This window comes from Hemicordylus capensis, chromosome 2, assembly GCF_027244095.1.
Source record: "Hemicordylus capensis ecotype Gifberg chromosome 2, rHemCap1.1.pri, whole genome shotgun sequence".
Lineage (NCBI taxonomy): Eukaryota > Metazoa > Chordata > Lepidosauria > Squamata > Cordylidae > Hemicordylus > Hemicordylus capensis.
In genome coordinates this window covers 11331272-11351054 of record NC_069658.1, presented here as the reverse complement: position 1 = coordinate 11351054, position 19783 = coordinate 11331272, and the positions used below count along the sequence as shown (strand labels likewise).

At 46.3% G+C, this 19783-nt stretch overlaps 1 non-coding gene across 1 annotated transcript; it reads right to left on the bottom strand.

The window, feature by feature from the left end:
• Positions 1–14569: 14569 nt before the first annotated feature.
• On the bottom strand, positions 14570–14639 carry TRNAA-UGC (transfer RNA alanine (anticodon UGC)). The gene has a single exon. It is a non-coding gene; the product is annotated as a tRNA-Ala (tRNA).
• Positions 14640–19783: the final 5144 nt, after the last annotated feature.

Below are 19783 nucleotides of genomic sequence, written 5' to 3'. Positions count from 1 at the left end.
AAGCAGAGGATAAGATATTAAAAAGCCTCTCTAAAAAGACACATCTGCAGTTTTTTCTTTAAAAAACACTAACGGAGGGAGTGTTGAGACCTCTGGGAAGGTGTTCCACAGTCGAGGGGCCACAACCGAAAAGGCCCTGTCTCATACTCCGCTGGGTGACCACACCACCCGGGACAGACTAAAGAGGGTTTGGGGTGGGCCCAGGGACCATGGAGGCCCTGAACGTCAGCCCCAAAGTCCAGGAGGAAGAGTGCCTCTGGGTGCACATGATTATGGCTAGATTGGGGTGTGTGTGTGTCTCAGTTCACCCACCTTGATGAGACTCACATAGAGGCCATGCAGGAGAATGAAGTGCTTGATGGTTGGGCCCAGTTATGACATGCAGAGGCCCTAGGCTCTGTCAAGTGTAAAAGCCCCACAGTTCCAGTTATTTCTGCAAAGACTGATAAACTCAGTATCACAGACAATTGTGCAGCTATATAAATATACGCGCTAAATCAGCTTGCAGTTTGCATGCATTCCTCCAGTACCAGCAGTCACAGCAGTGGGCAGTGAAGGTGGGGAAAAATGTTTTAAAAACAGTGATTGTCACTGGTATCTGGAAGCCTGGGAGGCCTACACCGCATCCAGGAGGCCATCCCACCACTCAGCTGGCCTTCATGCATGTGCAATGGCCGTTTTGAGTGGCCAGCAGTAAGGATGTGCACAAGTCAGTTCGGCACCACCTCTGGGAAGTGCCAAACTTGCTCGGGGGCTGGCGTTTCAGCCAGCTCGACGGGGCAGGGAGCAGTTCCCTTAAGGAGCCGGTAAGCAGCCCAATGTAGAGTGCTTTGCAGAAGCCAAGCCTGGATGTCACCAGCATACGCCCCCCTGTTTTAAGGTAGTTTATTTCCAGAAACAGACGTGTATCTACCAGAGCTGATAGAAAGCACTCCTGGCCACTGCCTGAACATGAGAGACCAGGGAGAGGTTTAGGTCCAGAAGTGCTCCCAGGCTTCTTTCAGGGGGAGTGTAAGCCCATCCAAGACAGGCAGATCTAAACCATTTCCTCAGTTCCGACCTCCCACAATGAATACCTCCCGGGGCAGAGCCATCATTGGGCGAACAGGTTCAAAGAACCCAGGTAGACACCAATCAGGGGCCATGAGCACGGCCCCAGGCATGCCCCCCGTGTCTGACGTCAGATGCGGAGGCGTTCTTTCAGTCCCAAATGGGGCCGTGTGGCTCCGTTTGGAGGTGAAATCGGCCCGTACTGAATTAGCAGCGTGGCCAGAGAGCCGCTCCTGGTCCCGCTGCCAACGCAGATTGATCTCCCTCCCCAACGGGGCTGCGTGTTCCCATTTAGGAGAGAGATCAGCCCACGCTGCATTGGCAGCACAGACGGAATGGCTCTCCCTGCCTTTGAGGCAGGGAGAGTCAATCTGGCCCACGCTGCCCAACACAGCATGGGCCAATCTCCCTTCCAAATGGGGCCACACGGCCCCGTTTGGGAGGGAGACCACATGCCCTGCATCTGACGTCAGATGCAGGGGTGTGGCTAGCTGGGCCCCTGAGTCTGACATCAGACGTGGGGGGCGGGGCCAGGGGGCCAGGGTGGCGGCCACACACAGGCCACCGCCAGCCTCCCTACGCTGTTGATACCACCATCTTGTTTGGATTCAACTTCAACGTGTACAGTCATTGTTCAGTTTGAAATATCAGCCAAGTGCCCCAGTCCCATCCTCCAAGTCCACCTGGGGAGTAGCTTCTGGACATACATATCTGAGATTTCCCCTTCTGGGCATGCATCTCTGGTATTTCTGGGCATGACTCTCTTCTTCTGGGCATGCATCCCTGGGCATGCATTCTTCTTCTTACTCTCAGGGCATACATCTTCATCTCAAGGCATGCATTTCTGGGCATGTATTCTTCTTCAGGGCATGCATCTCTGAGATTTCCCCTCCTCCTGAAATGGAAACCTTTATTTTGGTACATGACCAGAAAACCGTCCTCCTGTCTCAGCACACCTTCTGTCTTGTGTGCTTCTAGCTGCCTGCCGGAGGGAGGGAGGAGGAGGACTCTTCCTTCATGATTGTGCTGTCTGTAGAGAAGGAAACTGGGGAAGGAAATGAGAGGGGCAGGGAAGTAGGGAGGGAAGCATGCATCATGTCTCTCATTTTTCTCTGAATTGAATGTAGTGGCAGGCAGGGGGCAAAGTCATTTTTCACCTAGGACACCAAACCCCCTAGGGCTGGGCCCGATTCTGCCAGAATAGTAGCAAAGAGTCAATTTGAATAAATCTTTTATTGTTGTTCAGAAGGGCAGGATAAAATGTTTATAGAAAGTGATAAAGCTAAGCAAGTGATAACATTAGCAAATATAAATGTATTGTGGGACAATAAAATCTATAGAAAGAAGGAAAGCTCTACAGTTAGGAAAAAGAAGCTGTCTGTCTCCTGCTCTCTCACCGGCAGCAAAGTTGGGCTTGCCAATGTGTGTGCCCTCAGCAAGAAGGAACCTCCAGCCCTCGGAACCGGCTCAGTGTGCTTGTTTCACACACCTGTTTGCAAATAAGTGTTGGTCACATGTGCAGTTTTGGGATGTACACTTAAATCATCTTAAGTATTAACTGATAAAAAACAGTGGCTCACATTCTGCCCAGCCCTCAAGGATATAGAGCCAGTGTGTTGTGGTGGTTAGAGTGTTGGACTAGGATTGGGAAGACCCGAGTTCAAATCCCCATTCGGCCACGAAGCTCACTAGGTGACTCTGAGCCATTCACATATCTCTCAGCCGAACGTACCTCACAGGGTTGTTGTGGGGATAAACATAAACATGTACACCACTCTGGGCTCCTTGGCAGAAGAGCGGGATATAAATGTAAGCAATAAAAAAAATTGAAAAGAAAAAAAGAAAAAGAAAAAAAAACTTTTGGAGGGAAGTGAGAAATGCAAAAACCACTCCTGTTCTCCCTGTGTTTGCCCCACGTGGTGGCAAAATACAGGCTGAGCTCCGGTAGAGCATTTCTGTAGTCACACTGCTCTTTTATGTGTCCACATGCTGTGCAGAACGTGTGAAATGGCCTCTTGTGTTCTATGTTGAGTCTTTTATGTTTTGTGATTTGTCCCAGTGGGGATCCTGTAGAGAGTGTGGGAGGTGGAGTGAGAATGAAAAGGAAGGAAAAAGAGAAGGGGGGAAATGACGTTGTTTCTGAATAAAGTCTTAGTGAAACCAAATTTAAGACTGCTTTGTGTGTGGTGTTTTTGGTGAATCCATTCCTTGATCCAGGCCAGCTTTTGAATGGGGCTTTAGTTACTTGTATTCCAGTCCTAGAGTGGAGGTGGAGCTAATATACAGCCAGCAGCAGGAGCCCGGAAAAGCAGTCTGCACTTCCCACTCTGTACATCATCTCTATTCCATTAAACCCCTGCTAACTTGGCAAAGAGGCACCTTTTAATGTGGCGATTCTCTTTTATTTAGCAGGGGGAGAGTAAGTGGCTCTATCCATCCCCAGCACAGTACCTCCAGTGACTGTTGCTGGTGTCTATCTTGTGTTTCTTTTCAGATTGTGAGCCCTTTGGGGACAGGGATCCATCTTATTTATTTATTATTTCTCTGTGTAAACCGCCCTGAGCCATTTTTGGAAGGGCGGTATAGAAATCGAATGAATAAATAAATAATAAATAAATAAATAAACTAATAATATTCCTGATTCCACTCCACTGCCTTGTCCTTGGATACCTCAACTCTTTCCCTTGGATTCAACATCATGTTTATGAGGGAAGCAGCTACCAAACATTTGGTGACAAGAATGGGATAAAACACAAGTATAACTTTCCTTATACCATCCTAGAGGGAATGGCTTAGTGGAAAAAATGAACCGGTTAGTGAAGGGAAGCTGGCTACTACACAACAACAACCCTGGAAAGAGGCAACCTGTGAAGCTCTATTTGCTTATTGAACCATTCCTCATTCTACTACAGGAAAATCACCTTTTGAACTCCTGAGAGGAGGCAAAGCTAGCACCAAACGTATTCAATGGCAACAATGGATAGGGCTTTCCATGCCATCTCACCCTGAGGATGCTGAAACTCATGAATGGGTAAGGGAGAAGCAACAGAAATATAAATTGTAGGTGGATCAGAAACGGGCGTGAAACTGTGAATCTTTCAAGTCGGGGACTTTGTTCTAGTCTGGCTGCCTTATAAAATGAGAGAGGGAAGTTCCCAATATTCTGGACCAAAACAAATAATCGAAATTCGGTGAGATTCTCTTCTATTGGACAATGGAAAGAAATGGAACCGTTTGAGACTTCCCAGCATGCAAACTATGAGACAAGAGGGAAAGGATCGCAAGAGAGGAACTGAAGAGGACTTTGATCTTGCCTCCAGCTTTGAGCTCATGGATGAGACTGATGAAAGTGATGGACAATCCCTTGCACCAGAAAACAAATCACTAACAGTTCCTGAGACCCCAGAGACCCCGAGAATTAGGAGAAGTGTGTGTGACAGGAGATACCACCTAAAAGACGTCAAGGCTTAGTCACTAAATTTTAAATCTATTCAGTTCTGGTTGTTATAAAGGGGAGGGATGTGTTGTATTCTGTCAAGCAGTCCTTTAAGTTTTGTTGTTGATAGGTTTGTCCCAGTGGGGATCCTGGGACATCAGACATCAGGGACATTGGACATCGGGGACATTGGACATTGGATCCCAGGTCTGAGAATGCCGGATCTGAAACATGGTTTCTGCAAACAACAAAATAAGAACAGGATCCACAAGGACAACTGTAAACTCATGTCTGTTTCTCCTTTTGTGGGGATCCCTTCTTGACTCAAGGATGAACATAAGGGATCATCAGTCCTACCAGTGGTGCAGGTTGTTTGCTATTGCTTGTAGGGATGTGTGAACCAGTTTGAGGTTGAGCCAGTTTACCATCAAACTGGTCCAGTTCAAAGGCTTGATATTGAGCCTAGCCCCCCTGTCCGGCTTGGGGCTGGTTTGGGGGTTCTAAACATTTTTTAAAAATTATACTCACCACCATGGGTCCGGAGGCCTCAGGGGTTGCTGGTGTGGCTGTGGGGAAGTGTCTCCTTAGTCTCCCTCTCCCCCCTCTGGCCTCCCTCCGATCCTGCAAGGGCCGTTTCGGCCCATTTGGGGGCTGCTTTGGCCCTTTTCCCAGTGGCGGTGGCCATTTTGGAGGCTGCCATGGATGCTCCCTGGCTATTTGCATAGCTGGGTCATGACCCAGACCATGCAAATGGCCAGGAAGCATGCACGGCAGCCTCCAAAATGGCCACCACCACTGGTATAAGGGCTGGAATGGCCCCAAAGTGGGCTGAAACAGCCCTTGCAGGACCAGGGGGGAGGCTGGGGGGGGAAGAGGGAAATCAAGGAGACACCCCCTCCCATGGCTACACCAGCACCCCTGAGGTCGCTGGACCCACAGCGCCACGGTAGTGAGTCTATATATATGTTTAGAACTCTCAAACTGGTTTGCATTCAAGCCAGGATGTGGGGTGTGTGTGTGTTCGGTGCCACAGTATTGAACATGTCCAGTTCAGTTTGAGTCATTTGGACCTGAACCGAACTAGACAAACGGGTTTTGTGCACATCCCTAGTTGCTTGTGCACACGATTTCTGCCACCTTTTCTAGAGACTGTAGTCCTGAGCACAGTTACTTAGGAGCATGTCCCACTTCTGAGTATATACCGAGAATAAGAGGCTGTTCTCACATGCAGCCTAAACCAGGCTAGGGACACCCAGCCTGTGTTAGTCTGTGCATGAGAACCGCCGGGATTGAGCCCAATCCCAGCAGGCCAGCGCTGCCCCGTCCGGCTTTCTAGCTTGGTTGCAAGCTGATGTTAAGGGAGTGAGCACTCCCGTAACCCGGGCTACTTGCTCGTGTGGGTGCTGGGCTGCTTCCAGCCCAGCCGCACATGAAGACGGGTGCCTAGAGTCCCTGTCTCTTTGGCGGAATGCCCTGATGCATCATGTATGTCATGTGGTGCATTGTGGGATTCCTGGAGGCTGGGACAAGAAGTCCCGGCTTGTGTTTACCAGCACTGGCAGGAGCAGCACGGAGATTCATCCACACTGTTCTTGGCAGCACTGGTCGTGTAGGTGCATGGCTTGTACACCACCTGGCCAGAGAGTAGTTGTCTGGGGGAAGGTAGGTTGCACAGGGGCAGTTGTGTGAACAGCACATATTGTTTGTGAATGCTCTGACATTTCCCATTTAAGACTGAAACCTGAAGCAAACATACATGGGATTTACTTCCAAGTAAACATGGGTAAGGACTGGGCCAAAAGTTAAATGGCACCTTGAGTCACTTAATTTTAAATACTTTGTCTCTGGCTCCCTCTGGTGGCTGATTGCAAATGCATAAGTCATGGAAGGAAGTCTCCCCCTCCCCCAAATATTTATTATTTATTATTTATTTGTTTGTTACATTTCTATACTGCCCTATCCATCCAAAGGCTCTGGGCGGTATACAACAATCAAAAACAACAAACAACCATTTAAAACCATCAGCTTAAAAGAATATAAAAACAAGTTTAAAAACAATTTAAGGCCAGTTAAAAAACATTTAGGAACAATTAAAAAAAACCTTCAGCTATATCCCAATAAAGGGGACAGCAGTAGTCTTACCGTTACATCCGAATACGTACATCTCTGGTTCTGTGAGGCGACCCACTCAAGGTTTGGATTTTGAAACTCCATTCTGAACCCTCAAGTTATAGTGAGTTTTGTTGCCCCAACCCGAGGTTCCACACAACCTGCATGTCGTCCGAATTCAGAATGACAGGCTGTATTCTCTGTGACCAGAGTTGAGGGAGGAAGCTGCTCCTTCCCTCTGGCTATATTTGGCTGTGTGGGCTGTCCATGCCAGAAGGAAGCCCACACAGCCACTTCCTTCTCCTCTCTGCAGTTTCACTGACGGATGTCTCCCCGTGACATCCAAATTCGGGCAGGAGAGCAGAGGTTGGGTGGGTGGGGAGTTGAACCGCAGGCCCATTGGCATTATGTGCAAATGTGGCCAGTGTATGCTCTGCTAGCTTAGATGGCTTTAAAGGGGGCTTAGACAAATTCATGGAGGACAAGTCTAACAGTGGCTTCTAGTCTGAGGGCTATAGGCCACCTCCAGCCTCAGAGACATGATGCTTCTTAATACCAATTGCAGGCGAGCAACAGCAAGAGAGGGGGCATGCCCTCACCTCTCTTCCCAGAGGCATCTGGTGGGGGCCACTGTGTGAAACAGGACGCAGGACTAGATAGGCCTTGGGTCCTGATCCAGCAGGCCTTATGTTCTTATGTTCTAATTCACTGGAACCACTGATATAACAACAACAACAACAACATTTATATCCCGCTCTTCCTCCAAGGAGCCCAGAGCGGTGTACTACATACTTGAGTTTCTCTTTCACAACAACCCTGTGAAGTAGGCTAGGCTGAGAGAGAAGTGACTGGCCCAGAGTCACCCAGCTAGTATTATGGCTGAATGGGGATTTGAACTCGGGTCTCCCCGGTCCTAGTCCAGCACTCTAACCACTACACCACGCTGGCTCTTGTGAGGACCTACTCCTTCTGGACTCTAGGTTTTCATTACCCAGGTGGGGGTTATTCATCTTTGGTTACTGATGGCATGGTGAGGCTTCAACCGCATCAAGAGGGCTGCAGAGAGGACTTTTTAATGCACTGCTCCTCCTGTACCTCCAACAACCTCCTCCAGTGAATTCTAAACTCAATGTGGTGTGGCGGCAGTAGCGGCTGGTGAAGGCACCGCTGGAGGGTGGCGAGAGGCACCTTTAAGAGTAAACGAATTGGTGCTTACCTCCACTCTCACCACACCTGAATGCCACCCAGCACCCCCTGTGGTGGGGGATCGCCTCTGCTACTCACTTGGAGGCAACCGGGGGAATCAGCTCTTCAGAGGCCAGGTGAGTGGCGGAGGCAATCCTGCACCGCAGGGGGTGCTGGGTGGCGTGCTGCTTCTCTGAGCAGCATTCAGGTGTGGCAAGAGCAGAGGTAGCAATAGCACTAGCAATAGCACTTACATTTATATACCGCTCTATAGCCGGAGCTCTCTAAGCGGTTTACAATGATTTTTAGCATATTGCCCCCAACATTCTGGGTACTCATTTTACCGACCTCGGAAGGATGGAAGGCTGAGTCAACCTTGAGCCCCTGGTCAGGATCGAACTTGTAACCTTCTGGTTACAGGGCGGCAGTTTTACCACTGCGCCACCAGGGGCTCCTTACCTGCGCCACCAGGTAAGCACCAATTCATTTACTCTTAAAGGTGCCTCTCGCCGGCCCCCCCGCCCATGGCCCCCTCACCGGCCACTATAGTGTGATGGTCCTGTGAATGGAACTCCCAATGACTTTTCTTCAAAAGCAGCTTGGGTGGGGTGGGGTGGCAATTTGGGTCAAAGCTGCAGCGTAAGGGAGGATGAAGTCTAATCTTTTCCCTGTAATGTAACCAAAATGAATTGACACCTCAGAAAGTGGCCATAAGTTTTCTCTGGGAAATTTTTATAAATTATAACTTAGCACAGGGTCAACACCCACATCCAAGAATTGGTTTCTCTTTTTAGAACAGATGGTTAATTAACTTTGGGTTTTGTTTTTTTAAATAATACTTGGTATAAGGGTGTGGTTTTTTTGTGGGTTTTTTTTGGTAAGGTTGATAACTGAGGGCTGTTGAATTCCCAGTTGATGTACGTTGTCATGAGATGTTCAAGAGATGTTAATGTACAGTAACTGTGAAGTTATTTTTATCTTTCTTTTCTTTCTATTTTCCCCCTATTTCTGGGGTTTTTTTGGGGAGGAATAAAAAGATTTTTTTAAAAAAAGTTTTTTCCTTGGTGCATAGCAACTTAGTTGTGGTGGGATTTAAATCAAGGAATCAGCACATGGGAAAGGGTTAATGCTGTACCCCTTAAGTCAGCCCCTTACAGCTGCCTTATGAAAGACAAAAAGATGTCAGGAGTTCCAGTGGCGGAAGTCTCAAGTCATATCTCACTTGACCTTGAAGTTCTGAGGACCAGGAACTGGTGATACTGCAAGCCCAGAAGGCCTTAGGATGAGAAGGCCATGTGGAAAAAACTAAGGGAGCAGTCTTAGTATTGCAGTAGAAGCCTCTGAGTGTGGTTGGGCCCGTATGATCTCCTCAGGGGCCCAAATAGTTCTAGTCCAGGTGGATGAGAAATGGGAAACAGTCCTCAGGTATTTTGTCTCCCCTCCCCCACCACAAAATAGGTTTTCTTCAAGGAAGAGAGTGCTGATGAAATCTGTAGTGAAAAACTTGAGATGTTCTGCATTTTTAATTGGGGCCCAATTTGTAAACCTGTAGCAGTTGGCCCCTCCCTTTGTCCAAAAGAGTGAACCGGAAATGAACTCTGTCCTGTCTGTCAGACAGTGACCTCTGGGGATCAGCCACTCAGCACACAGTAACCGGGACCTAGAGGGCCTGGCAGCAGGAAGTGAAGGGGGTCTTTGTTCTCTGAAGGAGCCAGGAGGGTAATGAGAGAAGATGAGGAACAGGCTTCGTAAGCACCAGCAACCAAGTCTTGCCACCTCATAGCCAACAGGCAGCCTGGAGACTTCTCTCATGAAAGGACATCTGCAGATCCTTGAGAGACAGGATTGCAGGAAGCTTGAATTATCTCCTGGAGTTGGGGGTGAGTTCATGGAGAAAGGAAGCCAAGGGCTTTTCACTTCGGAAAGACTTAGACAGGGAATAGTGTGATAGCTAGCCTGTGTTAAATGATTTACTTTCCCTTTGTGTTTTGCAAATCCTTACACCTGGTCTATTGTGTTTTATTTTGTAATGTAACCTTCTAAGAAACTCTAGCCTGAGCCCCTTCTACCCAACTAGGGCTCTGTAGAAATCTTTGAACCATGTAAAGGGGCTTTTAAAGGTTCCTTGCAACTGGGGGTGCTTTTTGAATTATCCTTGCAACTGGGTAACCATGATCTTAAAGCATACTACTCCAAATACCAGCTGGGGTGTTCTTTGGAAGTAATCTTATAAAGTACTGAGTATTTCCTTTTACCTGTAACTCAAAGCTGAGAGAGCCTCAGACTGAAGCAGTCTGTAGTAATTTGAATAAAGTTTTTCTCTTTTTGTTCTTTATATTTCACCAGCCTCTTAGTGGATTTTTAACTCAGGAGAAAGGGGTTTTACTCTGGTGCAAACATGCCTCAATGTTAATCATTCAGCAACCTAACAAGTTTTCTTTTCACATGTAGACTGCACGTGGAAGGTTTTCTGTATTTTTCCATTGGTAAACAAAGGAGAGTTTCCCTGGAATTTCGCCTACACCAGGGAGGGATTAAATTCTGTTAAAACTGAGCGTGGTGGCAGCAATTACTAAGAAATGGTTAAGTTTTAAAGGAATAGCCTTTGTTGAGCAAACATGGAGGGAATGAATCAGCATTTTTCTTTCCCCCACGTGGATTTGCTCTAAGGCTGGGTTTAAATCTGCTGTTTGCTACAACATAGAAAAACCATAATAAACTCAAGATGGCTCTCTGTCCCCAAAGGGCTCACAATCTAAAAAAGAAATATCAGACACCAGCAATAGCCATTGGAGGGATGCTATGCTGTGGCTAGGAGAGGGCCAGTTGCTCTCCACCTGCTAAATATAAGACAATCACCATTTAAAAAAGGTGCCTCTTTGCTCAATTAGCAGGGGTAGTTAAAATATGTTAAATAGTTAAAATATGATAGAGTTTTTCTGAAAAAGAAAAAAGACCCTATTAGAGCCTCCTGTTTAATTAATGAAAATGGCTATAATTATATTTCCCAGTTAATTAACTGAAGGGGTTTTTCTGTATGTGATCCAGTTATTCCAGATATTGTCTACTAGGGGAATCTACTAGCATGATTCCCCGAGAATTATCAAATTTTGATAAGTTTAAGAATAGAGTAGAGCAACAGGAACCCAACCCAGTAGGTATGGTTCTGCCAAGATAGGTCCAAAACAATTCACCATATCAAGATGCTTCTTTCAGAAAAGCTCAGACAGAATAAATTTTGTCTTTACGGAATTTTAAGAGCTCAACTTCAACCCCAGAGTTAGCATACTGAGTTTGGCACTATAAAGCTATAAATCCAATTTTATAAGTAGAATAAATGCTTTATATTTTATTTTATAGATAAATGGTTTTAATGCTGTTTTAAAATATTCTTTAAAAATTTTTAAATTGCTGTAATGTGTTAAACTTTTCATTTTTGTTTTAAGTAATGTTTTACTTTGTTTTTATTTTGTTGTAAACCGCCCAGAGATGTAAGTTTTGGGTGGTATAAAAATGTGTTAATAAATACATAAAATAAAATAAATAGAATAGAATAGAATTGTAAAACACACTTCTTTCCGTGTGTGTGTGTGTTATCCACAGTGGCACATAATACTGCATATATACGGACACTGCCTTGATACTGCCACCCAGAACCAATCTCATTCCGCTCACTGATGAAAAAAATAGAGGGAACACTGGAGAGAGTTATGACAAAATGTTTCCCCTGGTAGTAAAACACTCTTTTATAAGAATGCAGCAAGAAAAATGTACATAGACCATTTGGATATCAAAACTGCATTTTTACTTGGTGAAATTAAGGAGGACATTTACATGGAGCAACCACCAGGATTCAAGGAAGCTGGTAAGGAGGGACTTGTGTGTAAGCTCCAAAAAGAGCATTTATGGCTTAAAGCAAGCAGCAAGAGCCTGGAATACGAAACTAAATGACCACATTTACATGTAACTAATGCAGCCCCCTCTCCCCGCTCTTCTGTCTGCATTCGGATGTACTGGAGTGCATCCTCTCTGCAAGACTGCAGAGTGCAGAGATAAGACAGAGCTCACTGTGTGGGCTTCCTTCTTACTTAAAGGACAGTTCGCACATCCAATCAGGGAAGGAGAGAGGGAGGAACCTTCTATATATTGCCACAGTAACAAGACCAGACATCCTTACATGAAGGACAGTCTGCACATCCAATCAGAGAGGGAGAGAGGGAGGAACCTTCTATATACTGCCAGAGTAAAAAGACCAGACATTGCTGGAGATGTGGGAATTTTAATCAAGAAAGTGAGTACACCCATCAAAAAATGACTGGATTGCAGTTAAAAGACTGGGTAGGTACCTTATAGGTACAGCTCATCTAAAACTGAGATTGCCAGCAAGTAGTAATCCTAGACCAGTGGATGCAGACTGAGCAGAAGACAGAACAGATCATAAATCCACAAGTGGATACCTTTTCTTTTATGGAGGTGGAGCAATTAGTTGGTGCATCTGAAAGCAAAACACTGTGGCTCTTTCCTCTACAGAAGTGGAATATGTGTCAGCCACTCAGGCTTGGCAGGAGATGGCATGGATACACAAATTGTTGCAGGACTTTGATGAACCCAAACCAACTGAATTGTTTGAGAACCATCAAAGTTGTATTTCACTTTCACAAAAGGAGAAGACAAAATCCAGAACAAAGCAGATTGAGACAAAATACCATTATGTACGTGATGTACAAGTAAAGGGTCTTGTGGAATTGAAATACTGCCTAACAGAGAAGATGATAATCGACATACTCAAAAACCCATTGCCATGAGATCATTTTCTTGCCTTGTGAAAGATGATGGGAGTTGTGGATTGGTGCTCAAGCAATGAGAAGTGAGAATTCCAAATCATTGCTCTTAGCACTGCAGTGACCTCTTCTGGCCACTAGAGGCATGATGAGATGTTAATAGGTCTCTCTTGGAAACAGTTATCAGTCAGTTACAATAATTAAGTTGATGTTGATGCCTGTTTGGGTATGTTGTTCTATGGCTCTCTCTCACAATGTGATATTTTAGTTTCTTAATAAATCTTTATTTGTCTTTTGAACTCAACCTACTGTCTCCGGATAATCTCTTGGGCTGAACCTCTGTACAACCAGAGCATACTCTGAAATGTGAGGACTTTAATGTTTCTCCTCACACCCCTCAACATTAACAAAGGAAATTTTGAAGATAAGTCCAATCGTTTGAATGTTTTGCACATTCCAAGCTCCATTCCTCTCTGTGGTTCCAGCAATTCAACATTGCAACATTCCACTGTGTTAAGATCTTCCCTTTTTGGGTCATGAAGTCAAGGAAGGATAATCCCCATAGCTGAAGTGCTTTTGGAATTAGGAGTCTCTCCAGTTACACCAAGTGCACAAGTGGAGGTTTTCAAGGATCTGGTGAAGGTTTTCAAGGATCAGACATTCTTCTCTCGCTGCCAAATATTTGCAAAGACACCTAACGTAAAAACTGAATAATGCCTGGCCTCTTGGCATGCCATCTCCTATGCAGGCAGAGCCCATTCCCAAGATTCCGTCACATTTTAGTGTGACCGAAAGAACAGAAGCCCGAAAAGGGCTATGTAGATAGGAGCAGGTGTGACCTTTAAGTAGCTGGGGGGTCACAAGGGGCAGGGAGCAGATTCACCCTCCAACCTAACTATGTGCAGCATTGGTTTCAAACTGCAGCCCTCTGGCTGTTTTTGGAAGATGTCTCCCATCATCCCTAGTCACAATGGCCAGTAGCCAGGGATGGTAGGAGTTGTAAGCCAACATCGTCTGTAGGAGGGCCACACTTTGAGACCCTGGTGTGCCGTGTGGGGAGAATGTTAAGAGACAGACCTCCCCCTTCCCTTATTCATAATATGCTTTGGAATATGCTCCCTGCTGAAATAAGTTTCCTCCCTGGCAGCATCTCCAAGATAGGGCTGAGAGATTCCTGCCTGCAACCTTGGAGAAGCCACTGCCAGTCTGTGAAGACAATACTGAGCTAGATAGACCAATGGTTTGACTCAGTATATGGCAGCTTCCTATGTTCCTAGGGGTTTGGGGCAAGGCAGATTTTGGTGCTTCACTCTAATACCTTGCACCACCCCTGTGTGTCTCTTTTGGGATTCACCACCCTACAAGAGTCCTTGCAAGATGTTAATCACACACACACACACACACACACACACACACACACACACACACTGTCACTATGATGTGCATTTTGCAGAGAATGTGGCTCTTGCCTTATAAGGCCCTCACAAAAAACTGAAGTGCAATTTTCTTTTTAATACCAGACGGTGCAGGTATATCCTTGGTGTGATAAGTTCAAGCAATTTCTCTCACAGAGATTTATGGCTCCGGTGAATTAACAGCAAGGAAATGGTTTGGAACATCACGCCTGAAGGACGTCAGGCAGACAGAGGGAGGGAACAGTGCACATTCCTGGCCCTCGTTCTGTGTTTTCAAAGATTAATCTAATGGCGGCGTTAATTTTTCAAACCCTAAACAGATAAATAAAATATGCCACCATGAAACAAATGGGGAATGCAGGAAGGAAGGGCAGGACCTGGCCACAGTTAGGCAGGTTTAAATCTGACTGATCTCAGTGGGAGAAAGGGGAATGCATCTGCAACTCTACAAATGAAATTAATGGAACTTTTATAACACAGGAAACTGCCTTATACAGAGCCTGACCATTGGGCCATCTAGCTCAATATTGTATACACTGACTGGCAGCAGCTCTTCAAAGTTTCAGGCAGGAGTCTCTCCCAGCCCTACTTGGTGATGCTGCCAGGGTTTGAACCTGGGACCTTCTGCATGCAAAGCAGATGCTCTACCACTGAGCTAAGACCCATTATTGTTAGTGGTGGTTAATGCAAAGCAGATGCTCTACCACTGAGCTAAGACCCATTACTGTTAGTGGTGGTTAATGCCCTTGAATGCATTACTTTGGCTGGATCTTGCCGAAGATGATAGCTCACACATGCAACAAAGCCATTCATAACTGAGAGTGGAACATATTGCAGTCATGCTTAATATTCAATTGTATGTATATCCTACCAAGTATCTTTCACCAAGTAACGCAAGATGGGCTCTCATCAATGCATTGATCCAGGGTTTCTTAACCTTGGGCCCCCAGAGGTTGTTGGACTACAACTCCCATCAGCCACAAAGGCCATGTCTGGGGACGATGGGAGTTGTAGTCCAACAACGTCTGGGGGCCCAAGGTTAAGAAACCCTGCATTGACCCACTCATCTTGGCGACGGAGCAAGATTTCTGCATCATGTGACCAAACAGCGCCCTTGACTAGGGGTAATACATGGTGTCTGGGAATGATGGGAGTTGTAGTTCAACACCAGCTGGAAAGCCGTGGCTGCTGACCCTTTTTCATCGCGTTGCATGGCATCTTCCGTAAGTGCCCAAATCATGTATAGTCGCAGACTTTACCAACCCCTGTTAATATAGGCCAGAATGGTTAGTGCCGTAGTATGAAAGGAGTGGGCAGGATTTATAGGTAGGTGAGATCTGAGCCAGAGATGTCCAAGCTCCCACTCATAAGGCACTAGTAACCGGCAATCGTATTAATGGCTGACATACCGCACAATGTTCCGTGCATGTGGTAATGTAATGTGCACTCAGATGTAGGTGTGCTCTTGCGAAAATGCAGCGGGGCAATAGGACGGCCATTGGACCCTGCATTTGCACAGTGTTGGTTGCATTAGCGTGCAAGTTGCATCGCAACACGCATGGAACTTTCTGCAGTAGGTCAGACACTGTTTAGAAACTAATTCATAGTGCAAGGGATGGGAAGTAGCTATTTGCACAAGCATCTCTGATTTGCATGCTTTCCCCAAAGGCTGCCTCCTGCTGTCTTAAGAGACTGTAAAGGACTTAAGAGATATTGGTGGATCCATGTTGGGCATCCTTCGAAAATCCTAGAGGGTTTCGATTTTTATAAAGTGGCCGACTGTCTCAAGACCACCTCTCTTTTGGATTGATTCTGCCAGATGAGTGCTTGAAGCACTCATGATCTGGCTGGAGATGCATGCTCCAAGTGAAGGGTAGCCTAGCAACAGTTGTGGCCCATCCTAATGGGGGGGGGGCGCCAATCTAGACGCAGCTGGCACTGGTTACCAGCAGCCCCTCTCTCCCACCCCCCTGCCCCCACCCCACTGTTAATGAGAACCGCATTGCCTGCAGACTGGTCATTCATCAGGTAGAGCCTGCAAATCTCTACCTGATGAATGGCCAGCCTGAAGGCAGAGTGGCTCTTGGTCATGGTGGGGCAGAGCGGAGTGGCATGGAAGAGAGAGAGGCAGCGGGTAACCAGAGGCAGCTGCATCTTGTTTGGCATCCCCAGCTCCTTAGGATGAGCTGCTACTCACTAGTAGCAACCAATGGGCCAGTGCCTTTTTGAATGGTTGGAAATAGTCTGAAAACAGTTCTTAGAATTGGGTGACTAAGCCTGTACAAGCCTTGTTCCTTTATAGCATCCATGAACATATCAAGGTTTCTTCTCAGTACTCAGTTGCATTTTAAAAATGTCTTTTGAAGGCTCCTTTCCAGTGGGCTTATGAGATCGCTCAGCATTCCATCTGTGTGTCCATCTGTTTGTCCACCTGAGTTCTATCAATGACTACTGACCATAACATCTAAATGGAACTTCCATATTCAGAGGCAGTCTAGCCCTGAGCTCCAGATGTAGCAGAGAAACAACAATGGATATGGGCAGGGATCCATCTTACTTACTTACTTACTTACTTATTATTTCTCTATGTAAACTGCTTTGGAAACTTTTGTTGAAAAATGTTATATAAATATTTGTTGTTGTTCATGCCCCCCTCCTTGAGAACCTCCAGAGGCATCTGCTTGGCTGGTGTTCAGAACAGATTCCTGGACTAGATAGACATTTGGCCTGACCCTGCAGGGCAGTTCTTATGGAGAACTGAGTGGCACTGGACGGGGAAGTGGTTCATGGACTTCATAGATAGTATGAGAAGATGGAAACTTGGAGAGAGAGTTTCTGTGCCTATGAGTTGGAGGATCCTCAGGACATAATTTTGGGAGGCACAAAAAAGCGGCTGCAGAGGGAAGGGGAGATGGCCAACACCCTGCCCCATCCTCTGAGCTACAGAACAGCTGGGATACCTGTGGTAGGCTGGTCTGGATGTCAGCTGTCTCCTCCTCCTCCCCAGTTCAAGACATACTAGAGCAGAGATTCTCAACGTTGGGCCCCCAGATGTTATTGGACTTCAGCTCCCATAATCCCCAGCCCCAGGGGCCTTTGGTTGGGGATTGTGGGAGTTGAAGTCCAATAACATCTGGGGACCCAATGCTGAGAATCCCTGGACTAGAGGAAGGACTTCTTTATACAACACAGCTTTAATCTATAGAGCTCATTGCCACAAGATGTGTGATGGCCACTGGATTAGATAGCTTTAAAGGGGGATTAAATAAATTCACAGAGAGTTGATCCAAAGCAGGGGTTCCCAACCCGTGTGGTACTCCAGATGTTGCTCAACTACAGCTCCCATAATCCCCAGCCACAATAAATTGTAGCTGGGGATTGTGGGAGTTGTAGTTGAGCAACATCTGGAGTACCATAGATTGGGAACCCCTGATCTAAAGAAATATTTGATATGAAAGTTTCATGGAGTCTCCAGAGACCATGAGCTTCTGAATACCAGGTCTCGAGGAGTAACAGTAGGAGATGGTAGTTGTAGGACATTCCTGCTGTGGGCTCCTCAGAAGCATCTGGCCCCAGTGGAAAACCAGATGCTGGACTAGAGGGATCTTGATCCAGCAGGTGGGCTGGTCTGACCCAGCAGGGCTCTGGTTGTGTGCTGAAGACAGTGGCTGTTTTCAGAGTGAAACTGCACGAGTGCCACCAACAAAGATGTACATATACAAGAAGGCCACTTATTTATTTATTTATTTATTTATTTATTTATTTATTTATTTATTTGTTTGTTTGTTTGTTTGTTTGTTTGTTTGTTTGTTTGATTAGCGGATGCACAAAGCTGAGCACTCTTTTGCAGTTTTGGTCCACTTGTGCAAATGTTGTGCCTGCACGGCAAGGCTAGCGGGTAGCTTTGCACCTTTCTCAGCAATGTATATGGAGTGAGGAAGTGGTCTTACAGAAAGCACACTCTGTTGCACCAGCACTAGTCCAGAATGCCAGCTCCCAACATAGAGGCACTAGCTAGTGAAACTAGCCCAACACCCTTGCACTAGCGCAACATCCTTGCACTGGTGGTGCAACATCCTTGCACTAGTGTAACATGCTTGCACAAGTGCAGCATTAGTACTGATGCCAGCCAATGGAAAGCGCACACATCAAAATGGAATGTGTGAATGCAGCAAACATGTGTCTCACACAGGATCAGCCACCAGGGAGGTCTGACTGACCCATGTTTGCAGTCAGTAAAACCTCCACAAGGTGTAATTCGACAGGACCTAAAGCTGCCATCTCCAGCCAGATGTTCTTCTGGAAAGGATGAAAAGAGACTCAGCGAAGAAGCTGCCCTACTGCTTGAAACATGCTCCATGCTGCAAGGCTGCAGCTGGCAGAGGGATGGAGGCCGGTATATCGAGGAGCCTGTAAAACTCATCCCCGATTTATGGCTGGCTCTACATGTTTTGCATCTGGTGAATGAAGAAGCTAACTGAGATGTACTTTGTCTTGGGTAGAGTTCATTCCTATAAAGTGCACAGCTGTCTAATAAAAAAAAATGGCTTATTTATGATGCCCCCCAAACAAGCTCCTTTTCAAGGTACATTGCATACAGATTCCGCCATAAATTTAATGGGAAATCTACGCTGCTTTCTGCATTGATGGGAGAGAGGCAGGGTAGGAGCTACTCCAAGCCGAAAGAAAGAGCCATGTATGTGACTGACTCCTGACATACTATGCTGGCGAGGGACCTTAAACTCAAGGACAGCCCATTGGAACAAGGGTCCATTCAGATTAGCATGCTGCTTCCAACCGGACCAGTCAGAAGTTCATGGGACGCTCACAAGTGAGATATTGGAATCAGCACCCTCTTCTGGTTTTTATCCCCCAGCGAGAAATATACTCAAAGGTGTATTGCCTCTGAACATTGAGGCTCCATTTAGTGATCATGGCTAGCAGCTGTGGATAGTGCCATCCTCCATGAGTTTGTTTGAATGGAATTTGAGGGGATGGCCAAGGACGTGTCTCCTTCCTTCCAAAGTGATTCGTCACCTATTATTTTTTTCAAGCTCCTCTTTTGCTGTGGTTTGGCAACTGGTTGGGACCTTTAAAGCCCTTAACGGCATAGGGCCAAGATACCTGAAGGACCACCTCCACCCACATACTCCTGGCCTGTGAGATCATGTAGAGAGACTTTCCTGTGCAGCCCACCACCTTCTGAAGCATGACTGTTGGTGATGCATGGGCGAGCCTTCTCCATGGTAGCCCTGGGTCTCTGGAACCCCCTGCCCCTAGATCATAGGCTTGCCCTCTCCCTGTTTACTTTTAAATGAAATTTGAAGACTTTTAGCCTACTTTCCTTAAGGAAAGTAAGCTTATGAGATCACCGTACGCTTATGAGATCACCTGACATTATCTGTGTGTGGGTGTCCATGTGTCTCTCTGTGTATATGTGTGTGTTCCCCCACCTCCATCACCCCTGCAATGCCTGGGCCAACATGAACAAAATTTGCTACAGCTGCAGGGACAAATAGGGACACCTCAATGGCATAGTTTGTGATGATGTCATCCACCCCGATTCAAGATGGCAGACACAAAAATATTTGAGGTGCAAGTGGATTAACTTGTGGAGCAAATTTGGTACACTTGTAGTGAGTGACACACAGGGATACCTCAATGGCATAGTTTGTGATGATGACATCCATCTCAGTTCAAGATGGCGGACACATGGACATTTGAGGTGCAAGTGGGCTAAGGAGCTGCCACGAAATGAGCAGGTGGCAACTGTAACCAGACTTCCCCGGATGGTCTTAATAGGCGGC